Source organism: Drosophila ananassae, chromosome 2R (genome assembly GCF_017639315.1).
Source record: "Drosophila ananassae strain 14024-0371.13 chromosome 2R, ASM1763931v2, whole genome shotgun sequence".
Taxonomy (NCBI): domain Eukaryota; kingdom Metazoa; phylum Arthropoda; class Insecta; order Diptera; family Drosophilidae; genus Drosophila; species Drosophila ananassae.
In genome coordinates, this window is record NC_057928.1 from 5,444,767 (window position 1) to 5,464,845 (window position 20,079).

The 20,079-nt window shown below is 37.0% G+C and overlaps 1 protein-coding gene and 1 long non-coding RNA gene across 2 annotated transcripts in view; one reads left to right on the forward strand and one right to left on the reverse strand.

Annotated features, from left to right (window-relative positions):
* The window catches only part of LOC116655877, a 111,361-nt gene that overhangs the window by 88,907 nt on the left and 2,375 nt on the right, over positions 1–20,079 (reverse strand). The window lies entirely within an intron of this gene.
* On the forward strand, positions 4,352–4,878 carry LOC116655826. Its single transcript, XR_004310902.1, has 2 exons — positions 4,352–4,688; positions 4,739–4,878. It is a non-coding gene; the product is annotated as an uncharacterized LOC116655826 (long non-coding RNA).

Consider the following 20,079-nt stretch of genomic DNA (forward strand, 5'->3'; position numbering starts at 1 on the left):
CGTACTCGGACAACTTCTTAATGAGAGCAGGAGTTCCACTGGGTAGTGTGCTTGGACCGTTGCTATATTCACTGTATACGGCAGATATATCTATCCCGAACAGCCAACATATAGTAGCTCCCTATAAAGCACTTATTGCGACCTATTCAGATGACATTGCAGTCATTTACAACTACAGATGTCACAGAGAAGCTTCCAATGGATTACAGGAGTATCTAGTCACTCTTGCAGCTTGGTGCACAAGATGGAACCTAAAGATTAATCCGCAGAAAACAACGAACGTCTGCTTTACACTGAAAACGCTCATAATTAATACCCCTCAAATCCAACTAGAGGGAGTTACCCTAGACCAGCAAAACGAAGCAAAATATCTTGGTATTACTCTGGATAAGCGACTTACTTTTGGGCCACATCTGAAGGCAACGACTGAAAAATGTAATATGAGAGTTCAGCAGCTGTGTTGGCTGATGAGTAAAAAAAGCAACATGCCGCTTAGATGCAAAAGGGCAGTATACATATGTTTATTGCACCCTGCCAATATGGCTTTATGGTATACAAATTTGGGGGATCGCAGCCAAATCGAACTATAAGCGCATCCAGGTGTTGCAGAACCGAATGCTAAGAACCATAACAGGCTGTCCCTGGTACGTGCGCGGCTCCACTCTTCATAGAGACCTTAATGTACATACTGTGGAAGAACAGATAAAAAGACACATAAGCCGTTACAGCGACAAACTTGTAAGACATCGCAGCCTACTAGCTAGAAATTTACTTTCAGCTAGACCACTTAATTAGAACATAAATTAGAAATTCATACTCCTTATATTATATTTTGGTTATTCTTACATTGTATATACATTTCAGGTGATGTTAAGCTACTTATTTGATGTACAGATTCTTCACTTAATAAAATAATACAAAAAAAAAATAACTGCGTTGCACAATTTTGACCAAAATTATAATACCCTCTGCAAGGGTATTCAAATTATGAAAATACAAATATGAAAACCATACCGTTAATTTGGTCAAATGACCACTCATCGTAGGTGACAAACTATAGCGCCACTATAAATCAAATTAGTCAGACTTTAAATAGGATACAAAGTTTTCAGGAAATATTCCTTCTGCCGGTAGAGAATTTAAGTTGGCCGGTAGTGGCCGCGTAATGTCATGGATGAAAATCTAACATACATGGGATTTTGACCGCACAGTTCATCGTAAATAATTAAAAATAATTATCCCAATGTATGCCACTCATATTTAAATAATACTATTTCTGAACTCGTTTACTTAACTTTTCTAATCTAGGTTATTGCCATAACCGGACTATGGGGCCAACGGAAACTTTTTGTGTCACAAATTTTAAATTTTATAAGTCCCTAAACTAATGATCTTATCAAAAAAAACCTCGTGACAAGGTAAAATACCGGTGACGAACGAAACTCAAAATATCTAATATCAATTTTTGTGACGAAAATATGCTATATAGGTTACAAAATTGCATAAAAAAATATTCTTATTCGGCACGTGCCTGATTTTTTGTTTGTTTTTCTTGCACGTGCTGAACAAGAATATTTTTTATAAATTAAAAAACTTTAACCAAATTCCAAAGAAATGTCGGATCGGATCGGTTGAGGTACCAATCGCGTATTTAGGAGTATAATGCGAATATATAAAAATATTCTATCTGTCGACTAAAATGTCTCCACCAGCCCCAATTTAGTGGTTCAAAATTTTTTTAGTTTTATCCTAATTTCTCCCAAACCAAACGACTTTTGGAAAATGTTTGGACAAAAATTATGTAATTAAAACAATAATTTTCGATTGGTGTAAATTTTATTCAGATCGGATGCCTACAGAACATTTTTAATTCTTCGGCTATATATGGAGTCTCCTCGCGCACGCAAAGGCATGCAGGTCGTCACCTCGTGGACTGCCGTTCACAGTGATTTGTAACGCCTGCAGCTTTTTGATTAGAAAACCATACGGCCCATTTAAACAATTTGAAGTCAATTTCAATTTCTTATTAAAGCCTAAACTCAATTGCAATAAACAGGAGCTTGGGCGCAGAAGCTCTACCAAAGCTTCGAAAAGCGCATGCGGAACAAATAACAACAAAGTGCATTCGAAACTGTATGTATCACTATTTCAATCATTTCCCATTTTGCTGAAGACCCCATGTCGATGATATCTTTTATGGGAAACACTTCACAATATTGACACAAATTGACTTACCACCATTTTCTGGCTATAAATTGATTATTTTGTAGGAGAATTCACTTTTACTTTATTCTTTGATGATGATACGGACACAATATATCGATGATGGAAACGATAGTCACCCAGAGCCCACATCATCGATAGTACCACTTTTGATAGCAACTACCACCAACTATCATCAGCAGTTGTTTAGGTCCATTCATTCAGACTCTGAATTTCAGAGTCAGAACATCGCTGCACAAACGTGTTCTACGTAGCGAATGTAAAAAATTAAAAAATTTTCACTTTGATACGATTCAGTTCCACACGAGTCAGAGCACGTTGACATGGCTTCAAGAAATTGGTTTCATACCAAAGCGTTTTTGGGAGACGCATATTTTATATTGTTATGTTATATGTATATTGTTTTTTTTGATAAAGAGGCTAATTTAGGAGAAGAAAGAAAGGAGAAAACAAATAAGACAATCGAATTTTTTAATATGCATTGATCAAATAAACAAAATTTGAAAACTATAAAACAAAATTAATTAAAAAACAATAATTTATTAAAAAAAAATTTATTGTTTATTGCATTGCATTTCCGGATCCGGAATTGTTTATTGCATTTCAATGCAGCCGATAAAGATTGATTCTGATCAAAAAAGTTCAACGGTGGTCGTATTACTAGTGTAATTGTCGGCTTCTGCTTGACTACTTTAATTCAGCAAAATATAGTATTTTGTCCAGTACATTTTTAAAGTTTCTATCCAAAAATGGCCCTCTGCTAGAGTATGCAAATGACCGAAAAAATAAGAATCGAAAAAATAACTTTCAATGCTGATATTTAAAAAAAAAGTAAATATTAAAATTTGAGTAACAGAATTGTAAACCTTGGAAATTTGTTGTGGGATGGGAATGTGAAAACTGTTTTGCGATCATGACTTTATAATTTTGTGCAACAGGATAAGAGATAGAGTTGCTACTGTTGATTAAGAAAAAAAAACACTTTCTTTCTACTGAGATCGGCCATTGCTTTCTCGGTGAACCTTGATTCTTCTTTTTTGGTTTCTTCCTTCTTAGATCGGCCATTGCTTTCTCGGAAGACCCCGTTTGTCGAACGGGGTTTTTATTTAAAACTTAATTTGTTAAATATACTGAGATCGGCCATTGCTTTCTTTATTTCCATTTGCCAGAACGGCAACTGTGGAAGGCCATGACTCTTCATTTTGGTTTCTTCCTCCTTAGATCAGCCATTGCTTTCTCGGAAGAATTTCGTTTTGAACGTGTTTTTATTTAAAACATTATTTGTTAAATATACTGAGATCGGCCATTCCTCTCTCGGAATATCCCGATTTTTTCTGTTTGGTTTCTTCCTTTTTAGATCGGCCATTGCTTTCTGGTATCAGATTAAATCTCTTGAGATCGGCAATTGCTTTTGTAGTTTCATTTACCAGATCGGCCGTCTCGGAATAGCCCGGTTTCTGAGTTGGTTTCTTCCTCATTAGATGGATTTTCGGAAGCTGCTGTTCTTAATACCTCATCGGGAAAGGGTTTTGTTTATTGTGACTGCTGCCATTTAAGTCAGCGCCCAGGTCTGACTCCATTCTGGTCCTTAACCCGCACCTTTCCAATGGAGGGAGGTCACCCGCTTCGTTGCTGCCGCCGTCTGTAGCTGCCAAGGTGGCTGCTGCTCCAGACGTTAAGGCTCCCGATCCTGCAATTGAAAGTTGTGCCTCCGCGCAATCTCGGAAAGAAATTTCCCTCCACTCTTGCCACTCTAATAACGCCTGGCTCGAGCGCTCTCTGGGTCTGGATGGACACGGCAGCCTGCAACCGAAAATTATAGACCTTACGATCATCAGCAATATTATATAATATTATTATTTATATCAAAAAATTTAATGAAATCTATTCAAGGAGAGTAATTGGTAAATATTTGAATGATTATTATTAATAGTTCTTTTTATTTAAAATAATTTGTGTTGCAGTAGATAATCATAATTTTTTTTAGAGAGCTACTTGAAAAGCTTTGGCGTTTATCACCAAAAACCATTTTATTCGCTGAAAAGCTTCTTTCAACATTGTGAGAGTACGAATATGATTTTTTTTATGAAAATAAACATAAGACAAACTCTAAAGGTAAGCAAACAGTAGTCGATAGTTAGTAGTCGAATAAAAATAAGTCGATAACAGATCGCTGTTACAGCCCTTTTAAAGCTGTTAAGGCAAACAATCTGGCAACCCCGCCTATCTGGCAATTTTGACAACCGAACTTCCGCTTGATTGGCTTGTTTTTTTCCGATCAAAATGCCAAAGTGAAAAGTTGTCTATAACGCAAAATAAATAGTGAATATCACCAACGTCGAAATTGGGATAGTACCGAACACGGTACACCCGTGAGACTGAGAGCAGCAGCCGAGCGTTGGCTGTGGATGAGCCCAGCCGTTCGCCGCTGCACGTGGGTTGTGGTTGTGGCGAAAAGACTCCAGGTGAGCCGAATAATATGTCGCTAAGTAGAGTAATAATAAAAGTGTTGTAGGAAGTGTTAGAAAACCCCCCCCACTCACTTTCCGGAGCAGAACCGCATGTTCGTTTGAGCCGACCGCATTTAACCTGATGGGCTCGCCGACGATCGCTGAGGCAGACATCTCGTCCATAGTGACGAATCAACAATAACAACAACATCCAGGAGAGAAACGCGACAAGCTGTGTGATTAGTGTATTATTAAGAAGAATTTAATTTTTATTATTTGTTTTGTAAATCATTTTGGATTGTACCTAGACTCATCTTCTTTTCCTGTAGAGCATTGATAAGATTTTGGCAACATGCATCAAAACTCCATAATTTAATTCGCATTTAACCTGATCACCCCAAAACATCCAGCGTTCTCGTCTACAGGCCTGCGGACTTCGAGGGATGGTTGCGTGAGTAAACATTGTGACTTGATCTAGAGGAAAACATATGAATAGTCAGTCCATATCCAAATGATTGGTTAGACGTTCTACCCACGGTTGCCATTCCAAAAAAATTTTTTGTACCAAAATTTTGAAAAAATGTACCAATTTGAGCAAAAATGTACCACAAATTTTTCTCGGTATTTTTTAAAACTAAAATTTCTTAAAGTTTTTTTTAAAATGATCTTTTATTATTTCACGTTTCATTTTTTACTTCAAATTATAGTAGTAGTATAGTATATAGCGTATAAAAAAAAACCTATCCATCACTATGTATAATCTTCAAAAACGGTTTAAACAATATATTTTTCAAATTCAAGTTCTCGAAAGATTTTATGTATTTCAAAATTTATAACTGTTTACGTAGTCATGGACCTTACTGATACAAAATTTGTGCTTGGTGGAACAGAGCCATTTGTTAAAATAATATGTGTGAACATAAAATTTTTTGAAAAAAAAACTAGACCAGGCATATTGAAAATGTACCAAAATGAAAAAAAGTGATCCAATGTACCAACGCATAAAAAATGTACCAGTTTTGGTACATTTGTACCAAAAATGGCAACCGTGGTTCTACCTTAACTCCTACTTTACATACGTACATATAATTCTTTATCTACACATTTTACATTACATTCCAATTTTTTAATTAAGCTATATTAAACTTATTTTGTAGGATTAGGACCAATTAGGAGTAAGGGTTTATGTTAAGCATGAGTCTGAAGAAGAAGCAATTATATTTTTGGTATTGAAGTTTGATTTTGAAATGAAGTAAATTTATAATTTTATGGGCACCTGAGCTGATCGATTTCAATGTAGATGGGTAAGGGCAGCAGCAATTCGATGTTGATTCTTTACAGGTAGGGCGGGCAAAGCAGAAGAACCTCACCACCGTAGTTCTTCCAACAGCAAGGTTTCCTGTCTCGACTTCGTATCCTTCCAGATGACTGTAGCCCCTTTCCTAACTGTGTCTACAAATTTTTATTGTGTGGCGGTGATGCTGATTAGGAAGTAACCGACCCCCTTGCCTCTTCCCTGAGCTAGGCCGTTCCCGTAGGCAGAGTATGCAACCAGTCGGTATCCACTACACCGTGTTCGTCACAACATCACAATATGTAGTTGGAGCATATTTATATTTAATTATATTTATACCCTTGCAGAGGGTATTATAATTTTGGTCAAAAGTATACAACGCAATGAAGAGGACATCTCCGACCCTATAAAGTGTATATATTCTTGATCAGGATCACCTCCTGAATTATGCATGTCCGTCTGTCCCGTCCGAACATTTTTTGTAAAAAACTGATTTGATGGTGAAACTTTCATAAGGATCAACTATATACGGTATATCAACTTCGGCTCCGCCCGAAGTTAGCTTTCTTTTCTTGTTTTATTTTGCACATTCCCAAGCTCAGAGAAATCAGCTATAAAATTTAAAATGCCGTTGATTTTTGAAATTATCTGAAAGTCTGGACTTCTGTTTAAAACAGCATCCAATTTTTTATTCAGCTCCTTTCCGAAATCGCCAGAAACGCTCTTTATAATAATATATATTGCTCTCGACAACGAAAGGCCCGTCGCTTTCAAGAAAGTTATTATTTCGGCAATTCTATTAAAATTCGATTTTATAAATATAAAATCCCGATGTAGTTGAAGATTTTTCATGAGCTCTTTTGCCTGCTCTATGGATTCAGCGTCTTCTGTGTTCAGTGTTAAGAACCTCTGCAATTAATTCCGCTTTCAACCACCTACCTCATCTGGTTATTATGGGTTCAGGGGGTAATTCTACGTCTAATTGAATTCGAAAAGGAGCTTTTTTGAATATTTTTTTAACGCAGCTAATAAACGCGTTTGCTTTAGGAAACGATATTCGAACTTTACATGATAATACAAATGAGTTTGAGTGACAAGTTCGCGACATAACGGCCTTGCTTATCGGTTGTTTCGTCGACCGATATCCAAACGTTTTCGACCTTAACCCAGATAAACCTATATCTCGCTCAGCGGAAAAATAATTTTAATTTTTGGACTATTTAGCTTTAAATGAAGTAAGAAAAACATCCATAAACTTAACTTTTACACTTTTTTGTTTTTTTCAGAATCATTTTGGCTATGACTCGCCTAAAACCTATCTGGTCGAGATTACCTCCTCGTTGCCCATGTAAATGCCAACTGTTTTGAAGGGCCATGTCAATACAATGTACCAAAAGCGGGCAGTACCATTTCTTTCCTCTGACTGACGATCTGTAGAAGCTTATATTTTGGTCCGATCTATCCACGCCTCCCATATACAGGTTAATAAGGTGTGGTTGCTCAACTTGCACGATCTTCATTTCTTTTCGAGAATAGCGTTGAACTGTGTGAACAGGCAAAACCCCTGCAGTGTTCGAAATAATGCAGGCCCCATTATTATCGTGCCATTTTACAAAGATAATATTATCATTGCTAATCTTGGCATAATCATAGCTTCCCCGAATTTTCTTTTTTATGACTTTTGAATTTATTAGAGGGGGTCCTTTCAACCGATTTTCTCTGATTTTTCCCGAGTTATCAGATGAACTATATTCTCAAGCTTCAAATCTTATTTCCGATAAAGTTTGTAACTGTTTCTTCGGTAAATTATTGATGTTAAGAACCGTTCATATCAGAGAACGGCTTCGGGTGAATGAAAAACTCAACAGCCGAATAATCGCACTGTTTGGATCATCCCATCAAACTTGCATGCGCTCACATTTTCGTTGTAGATTTTAATTCCACTCGAGTCCGATCAATTTTTTGTTTCACTCAACTCACAAAAATCAGCTCGTATGATTTTAGTCAAGCTCGCAGCAAGCGGTACTTTTTCTGCACAGATGAAATGTGCGAAAATGAAGGTGAAACACAACACAATAAAAATGATTTCATAACAAAGCGTTTATTTTCATTTTTCAATTTAATTTTAAAAGAAATTAAGAACATTTTCATTGGTTCGTCTGTAGCATCGCAGTTTGGTGTGTTTGGGCTAATTTGAGCAGAACAAATATTTGGAATTACCGTCTTATTACCGTCTTTTTTCAATTGACGGTATAACAAAACAAAGGCAGGAAGAACTACAGAATTGAAGCTTCTTAAAAATTGAATTGAAAATCACTACATAAGTCTACCAATTGTTTTAGCGTTGATATGTTTATTAGCAACAATCGTTGGCTTCCCTGTTTTTCTATCAGAATTTCATTAATGCTGAACCAATTTTCCTCAATAGACTGAAATTTGAATTCCATCTTGTAGGGCATTGGTTTTTTCGAGAGGTTTGTAGATGATGCTGTGAGTTAGCTTTCTTAAAACGAACTTCAACGAACTTCATTTGGTCCAAATTATATATGGGTAATTATCCCGAAAGGTCAACCGCGACAAAAAAAATTCAAAGTCAATAAAAGAATGTTTTTTTCACACATTTTTATAGGGAACATATAACATAACATACATTAAATTTACATTTTAATAAATTTGGTATAAGAGTATAATGTATCTTATATGTATGTAATGTAATAATTTGAAGTAATGTATTATTAATATTCATTTGGATATTATATTTCGCATATACCGAATTTATGCGGTATTTTATATTTGATTCAGTATATTTCAGTATATTTTGTGGGTTTTGTAAAATATATGAAACCTGGCCACACTTTTTTATTGGTAACAATTGGCGGTTCTTACGCTAAGAAAGTTTTTTAGAAAAAAAAGCTTCAAGTAGTGTTATAATCTTGTGATTGTGTTCTTGACGTTCTTCTTATTTAGTATTGGAAGAAAGATAAGTGAAAAAAGCGAAAAGAATATGAAAGTCAATCATATGAAAGTGTTTCCCCGAAATCCCCGAAATAATGTTGGATCGCAGTGTGCAACGCAGGGAAGGAGACATCTCCAACCCTGATCAGGATCACCTCCTGACTCATGAAAAGGTATATAAACTTCGGTTCCGCCCGAAGTTAGCTTTCCTTTCTTGTTTTAATAGTAACAAATAGTAAAACAGAAAGACAAACAAGAATTTGAGCGTTTTTTTTTAGAATTTAAGGGACGTCATGGTCTTTTTGTTAACTTTTTACTTATATTTTTATTCTAATTCATTTCTTTTATTTTTATTAACTTTCAGATTATCGAATCATAGTAAAAAATCATCGCTTCAGTATTATGAATCGACGAGGCCACTATACTACTATCCCCACAGGGGAGGGGCACCAATTAGTCGGAAACAGAAGAGCAGAAAACTGCCAATGTTACTGCCATATTCAGAATCGACAATGCTGCATGGGAGGGGCCATGGACTATGTTGGCATAAGTGAGCCGAATCCGCGTAGAAGTCGGCCAACAGGGTTTAATGTGCCAAATCTAATGTGCACAACCCTTTGTTGCGGAAACGTCGCAGCAAAATCCCCCGAGGAATGCACCGCCGCCAAATCCGCTCCCAAATGTAGCACCTTCAGGAGCACCCTTAGCAGCACCTTCAGGAGGTGCCCCTAATAATGTTCAAATGGAATGGGTCTTAGTGCCTCGGAACATTCTACCTGGCATTTCGCAAGCAGCACCTCCGAGAGCCCCGCATGTTGCAGAGCCCGTCGAAGATGACCCGTTTTATATTCCACCTGCTCAGCAGCCGCGTCAATAAATTATTAAAATTAAGTCTTGTCAATGAAGAATATGCTGTTATTCTTAATTACTATACATATAAAAAAACCTCTTGACGAGGTAAAGTACCGGTGACGAACCTGCATGCGAAACCCAAAATATCTGATTTCATTTTTAGTGACGAACAAGAATATTTTTTATATGCAATTTTGTAGTTTTTCTTTGTCTATACCTTTGACATGCCACTTTTTTAGCTCGATTCTATATGATAATTTAAGTACAAATTCAAAGCAACGTATCCACGCATAAAGGGGGCTTATTCCTTATTGATCCGTATTTGGCTTCATATCAAATGTTTTGGAATAGAAATCCTTTATTTCAAGAATTTGAGTTAGTTTTGCTCCACACATTTGATTATTCCATCAGGCCTACATTTTAATGTCTCCTCCAGTATTTTCGAATATGGTGGGTAGATATCGCAGCCCTGTTGTTTATTTAGTTTTTTAATATTTTGATATTGCTGTTTAGTTAAACTATTTTCCATAAAAAAGGATAGGGCTTTTTCAGAAGATATGGGACTGAAATCAGTTTTGCTAATTTTCTCTTTTAACTGACCAACAGATTCTGTTGAAGCCGCTTTTTTTAGAACAAAATGCATGTTATTTTCATTAGATTTTCTTGCCGAAATGGTGGCAGCATTATTTTTTTTGTTTCTTTCTACTGAGATCGGCCATTGCTTTCTTAATTTCCATTTGCCAGAGCGGCAATTACTCTCTTGGAAGACCCTGATTCTTCATTTTGGTTTCTTCCTTCTTAGATCAGTTATTGCTTTCTCGGAAGAACCCCGTTTGTCGAATGTGTTTTTGTTTATATGTTTATTTGTTAAATATTATACTGAGATCGGCCATTTCTCTCTCGGAACATCTATTTCTCTTTGGTTTCTTGGAGCAGAGAACGGGTGTCCTCGACGGATTCTCCAGCATCCGGGGCTCTCTGAGGTTCTCCTTGGGAAATACCAGGTAGAATATTCCTTGGCACTCACACCCACATCATTTGAAGCCCCTCCTGAAGGTGCTGCATTTGCTGGCTGATTAGGCTGCGGTGCATTCCGTTAAGGATTTTGCTACGACGTCTGCGCAACAATTAAGGGTTCTGCATTTTGCGCATTGGACCCTGTTGCCCGAATGTTACGTGGATTCGGCTCGCATTGCCTAATTTGAATGTGGCAATAACATTGGCAGTTTTCTGCTCTTCTGATGCCGGCGAATTGGAGCCCTTCCTGCGTAACCACGTTGTGGCACAAATTGCCTGACCAAACGCTGAAAAAAGAGCACGTAAAAAAATGCATTTTTATAAAATAAAAAAAAATTTCACTTTCATATTGGCCTCGACGATTTATAATGCTGCAAACGACGATTGCGACGATTCTATACTCTGGTTCAATACTCTGAGAGGCCATGGCGTTCCTCAAAATCTAAAACAAACGCTCGAATTCTTGTTTGACTTTCTGTTTATAATGGTAAAAAGAAAGGAAAGCTAACTTCGGGCGAAGCCGAAGCTTTAAAACATATGTTATGACTCCTTCAGGAGGTGTCCTGATCAAGAATATATACTTTATAGAGTTGGGGATGTTTCCTCTGACCCAACATTTTTTTGGGGAAACACAGGCTGGGAATTCATGGAAACACTTTCATATGATTTTACACCCAAAACTAATATTAATTCGCTTTTTCACTTACCTTTCTTCTTACCAAGTTTTTAAATAGTTAAAGTGTTTGTGAATATAACAAGAGAAACTCCACAATGAAAAGATTTGTAGAATATTTTGAGCTTTTTTTTTCTAAATAACTTGCTTAGCGTAAAAACAGCCAAATAACTCTGTTTGTTACCAATTGTTACCAATAAAAAGTTTGACCTGGTTTCATATATTTTATAAAACCCACAAATATATATATATACTGGATCAAATATAAAATACCGCATGAATTCGGTATAAGCGAATCGCATATGGGCTGTTATGGCCTCAAAACGGTGGTGGCTGTAACTTAAAAAAACAGTGTATTATTTATATGCATTATATTATATGCATTATAAGCATTATATGCTCAGTGGGGGCATATGCATATAAAGCGTTTTACTTGTTAAATTGTGCATATGTGAGTCTTCTCATTAAGACATGAGACACTAAAACACAAATATGAATGACATCAAAATTTGCCATCAAGGAGGTTAGCCGAATGGAGAGCCAATGTTTCTGTTTTACTTTTTAAGCCTTTTTTTTATTTGGATTTTATTTTTAAATAAATAAACTAAAAGCTAAAAAGATATACTCGACATTTTCTACTCCAAAAAGCAAAGTTACCAATCAAATACACACACATGTGTAAGTAACTGCAAGCTTCACAGGTGGCTACACAAAATTGGTAGCTGCACTTATAGGACTATGTCGTGAGGTAACGAATTTTGCCAGATATAAGCGATACATATATAAAAAGTTGCGTCATCTCAAAAGCTATCTCCACGTGCAATATAAATAAGATCAAGTGAGCAAATTTTAAAAAAATAATTTTTTTCTTTAAACAAAAAATTTGTTTTCAGGGTTTTTTTTATACCCTTGCAGAGGGTATTTTAATTTTGGTCAAAAGTGTGCAACGCAGTGAAGGAGACATCTCCGACCCTATAAATTATATATATTCTTGATCAGGATCACCTCCTGAGTCGGTATGAGCATGTCCGTCTGTCTGTCGGTTTCTACGCAAACTAGTCTCTCAGTTTTAGAGCTATCGAGTTGAAACTTTGCACACATCCTTCTTTTCTTTGCAGGTAGTACATAGGTCGGAACGGCCGGGATCTGTCGACTATATCCTATAGCTGCCATATAACTGATTGATCGGAAATGCCATAACTTTGGTGTTTTTTTAAGTTAGAGGGGCTTTCCAAACACGCTATTTTTAGCCAAAATATCTTATGTACAAAATTTCATGTGGATCGGCCGACTATATCCTATGGACGCCATATATCTGATCGATCGGAAATGGAACTGCAAGGGTGTATCAACTTCGGTTCCGCCCGAAGTTAGCTTTCCTTTCTTTTTTTGTCTACTATAAGGACATTTGCTCTTAAAGAAAGTGAAATAGATATTTCAAAAACCTTTTCAACGGTGTAAAGCACGTTTTAATATATTTAAATAAAAATATATGATTAGGTACCAATCGACGCGTATTTAAGAGTAGAATGTGAATATTCTGGGGACCAAAATGTCTTCACCAGCGCACTATGGGAAAAAAGCATAGCTTGCAAATAACTGTCGACCGTTTTTTTCCTGTGCTCTCGTTGCGAGCACAACCGAAAAAGTTCATACTCTATCGCTCTCGCTCTGACCAAGAGACTTTTGCTATCTTTGTTTCTGTTTCCTGTTGAGCGTTTTCGTTGAGCTCTTTTTATTTCGGTCGTTCAATGAGCAGTGCGTAAAGAGCGGAACGAGAAACGCTCGCACAAAGAGGTCAGCAAAAGACCGATTGACCGAAAAACAACGCAAACGGTCTTCACATTTACTTTCGTTGTTGTTGCAATTAATGTATTTCGTGTGCAAAACGAACGCTTGTGAATGTATACCAATACATATGCAAAGAAATTAATAGAACAATTTAATTTTATTTTCAAATATTTTTGTAACAAGTTTCGTTTAGATTCCATATTCCATATACAATAATGCAACCAAAAAGAAAACAAAAATTTCAGACAATGTTTTTAAATGTTTTTTTTTGTATTTTTATATAAATTATATATAAATTTTTTGTAACATTTTTTTACCTATTATGTGTTAAGCTTTATAACTAGTAAGGAGTTTAAAATTTCAGCACTAATCGAACTTCTTCGTTCACTTAATATAAAGTGTGGGGCTGAGAATGCCCGTTTGACGGACACTTGCGTTGCAGGTGTAGCCAGCACAACCTGCGCTAGTGCACTTATATGCGGAATCTTAAGTTGCAAATCATTAAAAAAATTCCAATATATTTGAATTTAATGGCAAGCGACCAAATGTTACGTCGAAGTTTTCGATGTCAGCGTAAATTTTGCCAAGTTTTGAAGAAACAGGATCTTTTTTGCTTTCTGAAACTGTCTGCAAATCGTCCAAAAAAGCCGAGAACAGCGTCTTCCCTTCAGATGAGGATGCGGTTGAAAGGAGGAGGAGGAGTCTCGAGCGCTGGAACATTTCGTGTTTGTGCCTTAAGGGGGCATGTGCACTTGGAGGGCCAAAAAATAGGCATTTTTTCCGAATTTTTTTCTCGTAAACTATTGATTTTTTTTGAAATGATTTTTTTTTTATCGTTTTATTATGTGAAAGTACATTATTTTAACTTAAATTTGAAAAAAAAAAAGTAGAAAATATTTAGGGGTTTCAAAGTTATGCCCCGTCGAAGTGAGGTCCATCCGAAAAAGGCGAGTTGCGGTGACCAACACTGTGAAAAACTGGATAGTCTGAAATCAAAAAATGAAACGGATTTACATTTATTAAAAGTAAATCTAGTACTTAATCGAAGGATATTAGTGACTTCCTCACTTTTTCTAAAGCGAACGGACGTGTTTTTTTTGTGCGCACTGCGTTTTGAAAAATCTTTATTTATTATAATAATTATAAACAATCCGGTGTTTATTTTTATTTATTTACATAAACCCGATTCTTTTCATCCCAAACATCCGATTCGCTTCGCGTGTGCAGTGATATATTTGGAGGTAAAATAATAAATTTATTAATATTCTTCCAAACATAGCACTGCTCTGCTTCTTCATCCTTTACGGTGTTGCTTCTTTTGTCTCACACTAGATTCTTATCTATATTCTTTGCTCTTATACTAACTCTCACTAATCGCCCTCTTTATTCTCCCTTTTTCGACTCTTTGGCACAGTGGTTCACGGTACGTCAATAATAAAAATAATATATTCATAATGGAATTTAAACTTGTCTGTGGTTTGAAGTCTTGTAATAAGACAATCTCTTCATCCCAGCCTACCATCCACTGCTGGCTATGTGAAAACGTTTTACACGCTAAGTGTGCCGGGTTCACGGCCTCAGTTTCGGATGCCATCTCACGTAGGTCTGGTCTCCACTTTTGCTGTGACGGTTGTCGTGCTGTTCAGGACGAAATGAGATCGTTCATGAGACAGACTAAAAGTGGATTTAAAGAGCTGGTTAGCGGTTTTCGTAAAATCAACGACCAACTCTGTGCGCTAGATACACAGTTTAGTAGTCTTCAACTACTAAATGAGTCTCCAAAGCGTAAGAAATCTGCTTTTAGTGATGTGCCCGTGGCGAAAAGTCTTCAGCCTATTCAGCCGACAACTATGCAGCCGCTCATATCTCTGGCCACCCCAAGGGCCGGACCTGGGAAAAATTCGGTTTCCGAATATCTCAGCATAAACGAGCAATTTTCCGATATGTCCTCTGTGGCATCGCTTCAAGTGATACCACCAGACCCAATAATTGAAACCCCCTTAAAAGTCACCGAACAGGGCAATCAAGCTTCCGGACCCCCGGTACGAACTGATGCTACCATACTCGTTACGGCGGCACCAAAACCCTTGCAGGTGATCCCACCATCGAAACACATATTTGTTTCCCGGCTTGCCCCTGATACTTCTGAGATTGATCTCTCGGCTTACATCAAAGCCAAATCAAAAGCCGACATAAAGGTGGCAGATATAACTAAATTTAAATATAACTACACCAGGCATACGTCATCTTTCAAAATACGTGTGCCCGCGCAGATGTTCAAGACGATTTGTTCCGCCAGTTTCTGGCCAGAGAACATTTTCGTCCAAGAACATCAGCCAAGTACGGTGAAGAAAAAAATGACCAAACCTGTGGGAGTGAAACTCCCACATGTTAGAGCCACTGACCAACCTTCCACGTCAGCTTCAAAAAACTAATGCCTTCACTAACACTTACCTATCAGAATACTAGAGGGTTACGAAGTAAGCTTCCCAAACTGTATTCTGATAGTTCTTTCTTTGCATCTCACATTATAGTCTTTACAGAAACTTGGTTAAAGCCGGAGATCTTAAGCTCCGAAGTTTTTCCAAGTAAGTACACCACTTTTAGACGTGATAGAACTCTGCGAAGGGGAGGAGGAGTGTTAATTTCTGTAGACTCCAATTTCGCTTCTGAAGAGATTAAATCACAAGAGTTTGGTGACATAGAATTTCTTTGCATTAAAATCATATTGTCCGATAAATCATTATACGTTACGTGCTCCTACGTACCCCCTTCGTCCGAACCGCCCACATACTGGCAACATTTAGACGCTATTAGGTTTGTTTTTGATCGTCTGTCTGATGGTGACCAGCTAGTAGCTCTGGGTGACTTCAATATCCCAGAACTCAGGTGGTCCAATGTTAAAAATTCACCGTCTTTATTGCTGAATTCGCACCATGACTTCCCGGCGGGCATGTTCGACATGTCACTCGGGCAAATTAACCACGTTAGAAATTCTTTAGGTCGGCTGCTGGACTTGTGTTTCGTTTCTGATCCTGATGGAATTACTCTTTCCAGAACTTTACCACTTTCCAACCCAGAGGATCCATATCATCCCACTCTTGAGGTTTTAATAGAAAACAATAACGTAATTGGCCTTAAGCCTACACTTAAATCTCATAAAGTTCGTTTCTTTCGTAAGGCTGACTTTATGAAATTAAATAAGTTAATTTTGGAATTTGATTGGTCCAATCTACTGGCATGTGAAGATGTAAACATTGCCTTAATTAAATTTTATTATACTTTGAATAAATTTTTCGACGTTTGCGTGCCATGGAAATATCCGTCCGTTTCAATTAATCCGCCTTGGTATACAAGGCACCTAGGAAATTTAAAGATCGTTATGAATAGACTTTTAAATAAACATAAAATATCTGGCTGTACAGTTAGTTATTCAAGATACTTAGTAGCTCGGTCCAATTTCACCGTGCATAACGCTGAATGTTATAGGAGTTATATACGCCGCTGCCGGATTCAGTTTACTCAGGATCCGAAGCAGTTTTATAACTTTGTAAACACTAAGCGCAAACATGTATCTTCTCCTCCTATGCTTATGTTTGAGAACTCATATGCGAACACTGATCAAGCAATGGCCGATCTCTTTGCACAGTTTTTTCAAACAACATACTCACCTAGCACCAGTACAGGTCAGCCTTACACTTATAATATCCAATCAGCCAACCTTATATTTTGGCCTTCTTTTGATCAAAGTGGTGTGTTATTGGGTCTTCTTAAAGTCAAGCCCGTGTATTCGCCAGGCCCCGATGGAGTACCAGGCTGTGTTCTGAAGAACTGCGCCGAGGCTCTGTGCAAACCGCTCCTTAAACTCTTTAATCTTTCGCTGGAGACTTCGATCTTTCCCCTTATGTGGAAGGAATCTTAGATTATTCATCTTCATAAAAAAGGGAAAAAATCCGACGCTGCCAATTATAGGGGCATTTCTAAATTGTCAGCAATTCCGAAGCTTTTTGAAAAACTTATCACTCCACATTTGCAACACCTATGTAGTTCAATAATATCTCCATGCCAGCATGGCTTCATGAAGCGCCGCTCCACCACTACCAACTTACTGGAGCTAACATCTTTTATCACGGATGGGTTCCGGAATGGCTTACAAACAGATGTCATTTACACTGACTTCAGTAAAGCATTTGACTCTGTCGACCATTCGCTTCTTATAAGTAAACTCAGTCTTTTGGGATTCCCAACTGACCTCCTTATCTGGATTTCGAGCTACTTATCTGGAAGAACCCAACGTGTCTTCTTTAAAGATGTTACCTCGCGTCTAGTCCGCGTCACATCTGGGGTGCCTCAAGGAAGCCATCTTGGACCCTTACTTTTTACACTTTTTATTAATGACTTGCCCCTTGCCTTAACTGATTCACTCGTACTTATGTACGCTGATGACGTTAAGCTTTGTCTTCAGTATAAATTCACTAGTGCCCAATCTAGACTTCAATCCGATTTGGATAAATTTCAAAATTGGTGTTTTGCAAATAACCTAAAGCTTAATGGATCGAAATGTAAACTCATGTCCTTTTATCGAACTAGTCCTCACCAGGCTATGTACTTTCTCTATGGGAACGCTTTAGAACGATTAACTCAGGTTAACGATCTGGGAGTCCTTTTAGATTTGAAACTTAAATTTACCGACCATATATCTACCATGGTTAATAAAGCTATGGGTGTGCTTGGCTTTATTAAAAGATGGTCAAAAGAATTTAATGACCCGTACATAACAAAAACGTTATATACATCATTGGTTCGTCCGATTCTTGAGTATGGATCGTGTGTCTGGAGTCCTCAATATGGAGTACACCGAGATCACATAGAATCTGTACAAAAAAACTTCCTGATTTTCGCCCTTAGGGGACTTAATTGGGATGCAAATCTTCACCTTCCCACTTATCATAGTAGACTTTTATTAATCAACTTACCATCATTAACAAATCGTAGAACGATGCTGGGTGTTATGTTTCTATATAATCTTATATATGGTAATGTAGACAGTCAGCATTTACTAGCACGCTTAAATTTTAACGTTCCTAGTAGAAGGACTAGAAACTTCCGTCCTCTACTCCTTAGCCATTGTAATTCGACATAAGCCCAACACGATCCGTTCAGGGTATTATGTTCGGACTACAATGGTCTCTACCACACCTTGCCACTTTGCTCCACTAACAATCTTAAATCCTTTATACTAAACGCCTTATCTATGCAACACTCTTCCTCGTAATATCTTACCCCTACTCTTCTCCTAAACGTTCTCGGATCTATCCCCGCGATTCGAGCCGTACGTTATGCGGCAGCGTCCCTCGGTCGGTTGGACGGGAGGTGGGCTGTACGTATGCAGTGGGAACCGCGCGATATTAAAAAAAAAAACATTTGACAAAATGGCGACCTTTCAAAGTTGAAAAATCGTTTTTCGTCAAAAAAATCGGTAGTTTTTCAGCTGTAAAAAAAAAAGTTTTGCATAAAAAAAAATCCTTCGATTAAGTACTAGCTTATTATGTAATAAAAGAGCATGCTAAATTTCAAGACAATCGGGTCACTAGTTTTCGAGTAAGAGTGGTCACCGACTTTGAAAACGTAGTTTTGAGAAAATCGTGTTTAAAGTTTCAACTCACCATTACGCTTACCGGACGCCCCTCCCTTTAAACATGTGTATCTCACTGAATTTTCACCGGATCATTTCAAAATTTTGTGGACACATTTCTAAATGTATATACTTTAAGAAAATGCAAAAAAAAAAATCGATTTTTTGAAATTTACAAGTGCGCATGCCCCCTTAAATAATAAAGCGATAATAAGTATGCAATGTTTTTTGGATTTTAGTTTAGTAAGTAAGTATTAGTTTTTGACGAAGACAATTTTTATTAGTTTCTGAAAACTACAACATAAACAAAACAGGACCCAAATTTCAAACATTCTACGACATACAGCTTTCTTCTTTCAACTCATATAAATGAAATGCTTTTTTTTTTAAATTAGCTTTTGCTAACGATTTCTGATTGTTCTTCAACATACATTTTAGCCGAGGATCCATGTAAATTCCAGATCCATTGCTGCCAACAATGCATCATTTTCTAACAATTTTGTCTCTCTTATTTTTATCTGAGCCGCTAGTTTTTTTTTAAATTAAATTGTAGCTATTCTCGCATTTTAATGTTAGTTCCATCCATTCTATGAAGAACTCACTATAAACTAAATCTTTATCTTGTAGCTTTAGGGTTGCCTGATATGTTTCACTAAAAGCGTCAATGTACGTCTCGATCCAATCCCAATCGGCCTCTACACAAATATTAGACTGCGTTGCCAAAAAATCCTTTAAGTCCAATAATTTCTTTAGCATTAAATACGTTGAATTCCACCTTGTAGCAATGTCGAATGATGGTATGTTTTTTTCATTCTCAAAAAAATCAACTATTTTAAAAATTGTATGTAATTCAATTCTCATAATAATTCATAATCATCTAAGATTTCTAGAATTTTGCTCTTTATATATATATATTCCAGTGTGAGATTGCACGATTTCAATCATGCCCATGGTCTTCACAACTATCTCGGTTTTTGCCAGGCTTGCGTGTATCATTTGCAAATTGATTCCTAAGATGGCTTTATCCATTCTGGTGGCAATATCGATTTTTAGCGACATTAGTTTTCCCTTCGCAAGTGCCCTTACATTTTCTTTAACAAACTGCTCTTTGACTGACACAAAATTCATAATATTTCTAGACGTTACAGGGTTCATGCCCAGTGCATTATATATTGGATCCATTATTTCC